Raw genomic sequence first — 5,116 nt, 5'->3', positions numbered from 1 at the left:
AACAGATCCTGAAGACATCCAAAACACCATCAGATCCTTCTACCAAAGGCTATACTCAACAAAACTGGAGAACCTGGATGAAATGGAGAAGTTCCTAGACAGATACCAGGTACTAAAGTTGAATCAAGATCAGGTTAATGACCTAAACAGCCCTATATCCCCCAAAGAAATAGAAGCAGTCATTAATAGTCTCCCAACTAAAAAAAGCCCAGGACCAGATGGGTTTAGTGCAGAGTTCTATCAGACCTTCAAAGAAGATCTAATCCCAATTCTTCACAAACTATTCCACAAAATAGAAACAGAATGTACTCTACCCAACTCATTCTATGAAGCCACAATTACTCTGATACCTAAACCACAAAAAGACCCAACAAAGATAGAAAACTTCAAACCAATATACCTTATGAATATTGATGCAAAAATCCTCAATAAAGTTCTTGCTAACCGAATCCAAGAACACATCAAAACAATCATCCATCCTGACCAAGTAGGTTTCATCCCAGGGATGCAGGGATGGTTCAATATACGGAAATCCATCAACGTAATCCAGTATATAAACAAACTCAAAGACAAAAACCACATGGTCATCTCGTTAGATGCAGAAAAAGCATTTGACAAGATCCAACACCCATTCATGATAAAAGTCTTGCAAAGATCAGGAATTCAAGGCCCATACCTAAACATGATAAAAGCAATCTACAGCAAACCAGTAGCCAACATCAAAGTAAATGGTGAGAAGCTTGAAGCAATCCCTCTAAAATCAGGGACTAGACAAGGCTGTCCACTTTCTCCATACCTATTCAACATTGTACTTGAAGTCCTAGCCAGAGCAATTCGACAACAAAAGGAGATCAAAGGGATACAAATTGGAAAAGATGAAGTCAAAATATCACTTTTTGCAGATGATATGATAGTATATATAAGTGACCCTAAAAATTCCACCAGAGAACTCCTAAGCCTGATAAACAGCTTCGGTGAAGTAGCTGGATATAAAATTAACTCAAACAAATCAATGGCCTTTCTCTACACAAAGAATAAACAGGCTGAGAAAGAAATTAGGGAAACAACACCCTTCTCAATAGTCACAAATAATATAAAATATCTTGGCGTGACTCTAACTAAGGAAGTGAAAGATCTGTATAATAAAAACTTCAAGTCTCTGAAGAAAGAAATTATAGAAGATCTCAGAAGATGGAAAGATCTCCCATGCTCATGGATTGGCAGGATCAAGATTGTAAAAATGGCTATCTTGCCAAAAGCAATCTACAGATTCAATGCAATCCCCATCAAAATTCCAACTCAATTCTTCAACGAATTAGAAAGTGCAATCTGCAAATTCATCTGGAATAACAAAAAACCTAGGATAGCAAAAATTCTTCTCAAGGATAAAAGAACCTCTGGTGGAATCACCATGCCGGACCTAAAGCTCTACTACAGAGCAATTGTGATAAAAAACTGCATGGTACTGGTATAGTGACAGACAAATAGACCAATGGAATAGAATTGAAGACCCAGAAATGAACCCACACACCTACGGTCACTTGATCTTCGACAAGGGAGCTAAAAACATCCAGTGGAAGAAAGACAGCATTTTCAACAAATGGTGCTGGCACAACTGGTTGTTAACATGTAGAAGAATGCGAATCGATCCATTCCTATCTCCTTGTACTAAGGTCAAGTCTAAGTGGATCAAGGAACTTCACATAAAACCAGAGACACTGAAACTTATAGAGGAGAAAGTGGGGAAAAGCCTTGAAGATATGGGCACAGGGGAAAAATTCCTGAATAGAACAGTAATGGCTTGTGCTGTAAGATCGAGAATTGACAAGTGGGACCTCATGAAACTGCAAAGCTTCTGCAAGGCTAAGGACACCGTCAATAAGACAAAAAAACCACCAATAGATTGGGAAAGCATCTTCTCCTATTCTAAATCAGATAAGGGACTAATATCCAATATATATAAAGAACTCAAGAAGGTGGACTCCAGAAAGTCAAATAACCCCATTAAAAAATGGGGCTCAGAACTGAACAAAGAATTCTCACCTGAGGAATACCGAATGGCAGAGAAGCACCTGAAAAAATGTTCAACATCCTTAATCATCAGGGAAATGCAAATCAAAACAACCCTGAGATTCCACCTCACACCAGTCAGAATGGCTAAGATCAAAAATTCAGGTGACAGCAGTTGCTGGCGAGGATGTGGAGAAAGAGGAACACTCCTCCATTGTTGGTGGGATTGCAAGCTTGTACAACCACTCTGGAAATCAGTCTGGCGGTTCCTCAGAAAATTGGACATAGTACTACCGGAGGATCCAGCAATACCTCTCCTGGGCATATATCCAGAAGATGTCCCAACCGGTAAGAAGGACACATGCTCCACTATGTTCATAGCAGCCTTATTTATAATAGCCAGAAGCTGGAAAGAACCCAGATGCCCCTCAACAGAGGAATGGATACAGAAATTATGGTACATTTACACAATGGAGTACTACTCATCTATTAAAAAGAATGAATTTATGAAATTCCTAGCCAAACGGATGGACCTGGAGGGCATCATCTTGAGTGAGGTAACACAATCACAAAGGAACTCACACAATATGTAGTCAATGATAAGTGGATATTAGCCCAAAACTTTGGATACCCAAGATATAAGATACAATTTGCTAAACGCATGAAACTCAAGAAGAATGAAGACCAAAATGTGGACACTGTGCCCCTTCTTAGAATTGGGAACAAAACACCCATGGAAGGAGTTACAGAGACAAAGTTTGGAGCTGTGATGAAAGGATGAACCATCTAGAGACTGCTGTATCCAGGGATCCATCCCATAATCAGCTTCTAAACGCGGACACCATTGCATACACTAGCAAGATTTTGCTGAAAGGACCCAAATATAGCTGTCTCTTGTGAGACGATGCCGGGGCCTAGCAAACACAGGAGTGGATGTTCACAGTCAGCTATTGGATGTATCACAGGGCTCCCAATGGAGAAGCTAGAGAAAGTACCCAAGGAGCTAAAGGGATCTGCAACCCTATAGTTGGAACAACATGATGAACTAACCAGTACCCCGGAGCTCTTGTCTCTAGCTGCATATGTATGGAAAGATGGCCTAGTGGGCCATCACTGGAAAGAGAGGCCCATTGGACTTGCAAACTTTATATGCCCCAATATAGGGGAATGCCAGGGCCAAAAGAATGGAATGGGTGGGTAGGGAAGTGGGGGGCGCTATGGGTGACTTTTGGGATAGCATTGGAAATGTAATTGAGGAAAATATGTAATAAAAAATATTAAAAATTAAAAAAAAATAAAGATGAACTTTGTTGGTTGTTCTTTGGAATGTAGAATAAACATTAGCCCATACTCTATGCCCTCATTCTTCCTGATTGCCTTCCCTGTTCTCAAACTCCTCTCTGCTTATTGATCTCTTAAATGTCACCTGTCCCCAAATTTTCTACTGCTAAATTGTGACTCTGTGTTGGATATTACTCTCAGTTCCTATATTAGAGTGTTCTTTAAATAAACTGTCAGGAGATTGAAAAAAAATGAATGAGTTATCCCAATCACAAAGGAACTCACACAATATGTACTCACTGATAAGCGGATTTTAGCCCAGAAACTTAGGATACCCAAGATATAAGATACAATTTGCTAAACGCATGAAACTCAAGAAGAACGAATACCAAAGTGTGGACACTTTGCCCCTTCTTAGAATTGGGAACAAAACTCCCATGGAAGGAGTTACAGAGACAAAGTTTGGAGCTGTGACAAAAGAATGGACCATCTAGAGTCTGCCATATCCAGGGATCCATCCCATACTGAGCTTCCAAACGCTGACACCATTGCATACACTAGCAAGATTTTGCTGAAAGGACCCAGATATAGCTGTCTCTTGTGAGACTATGCCTGGGTCTAGCAAACACAGAAGTGGATGATCACAGTCAGCTATTGGATGGATCACATGGCCCCCAATGGAGGAGCAAGAGAAATTACACAAGGAGCTAAAGGGAACTGCAACCCTATAGGTGTAACAACAATATGAACTAACCAGTACCCCAGAGCTCTTGTCTGTAGCTGCATATGTATCAAAAGATGGCCTAGTTGGCCATCACTGCAAAGAGAGGCCCATTGGACTTGCAAACTTTATATGCCCCAGTACAGGGGAAACCCAGGGCCAAAAAGGGGGAGTGGGTGGGTAGGGGATTGGTGGGGTGGGTATGGGGGACTTTTGGGATAGCATTGAAAATGTAAACGAGGAAAATACCTAATAAAAAATAAATTAAAAAAAAATTCAGGTGACAGCAGATGCTGGCGAGGATATGGAGAAAGAGGAACACTTCTCCATTGTTGGTGGGATTGCAAGCTTGTACAATCACTCTGGAAATCAGTCTGGCGGTTCCTCAGAAAATTGGACATAGTACTACGGGAGGATCCAGCAATACCTCTCCTGGGCATATATCCAGAAGATGTCCCAACCGGTAAGAAGGACACATGCTCCACTATGTTCATAGCAGCCTTATTTATAATAGCCAGAAGCTGGAAAGAACCCAGATGCCCCTCAACAGAGGAATGGATACAGAAAATGTGGTACATTTACACAATGGAGTACTACTCATCTATTAAAAAGAATGAATTTATGAAATTCCTAGGCAAATGGATGGACCTGGAGGGCATCATCATGAGTGAGGTATCCCAATCACAAAGGAACTCACACAATATGTACTCACTGATAAGCGGATATTAGCCCAGAAACTTAGGATACCCATGATATAAGATACAATTTGCTAAACGCATGAAACTCAAGAAGAACGAATACCAAAGTGTGGACACTTTGCCCCTTCTTAGAATTGGGAACAAAACACCCATGGAAGGAGTTACAGAGACAAAGTTTGGAGCTGTGATGAAAGGATGGACCATCTAGAGACTGCCATATCAAGGGATCCATCCCATACTGAGCTTCCAAACGCTGACACCATTGCATACACTAGCAAGATTTTGCTGAAAGGACCCAGATATAGCTGTCTCTTGTGAGACTATGCAGGGGCCTAGCAAACACAGAAGTGGATGATCACAGTCAGCTATTGGATGGATCACAGGGCCCCCAATGGAGGAGCTAGAG

The sequence above is a fragment of the Mus caroli genome, unplaced genomic scaffold, assembly GCF_978045245.1.
Source record: "Mus caroli unplaced genomic scaffold, Mus_caroli_1 scaffold_9, whole genome shotgun sequence".
NCBI lineage: Eukaryota > Metazoa > Chordata > Mammalia > Rodentia > Muridae > Mus > Mus caroli.
This window is presented reverse-complemented; position numbering follows the sequence as displayed.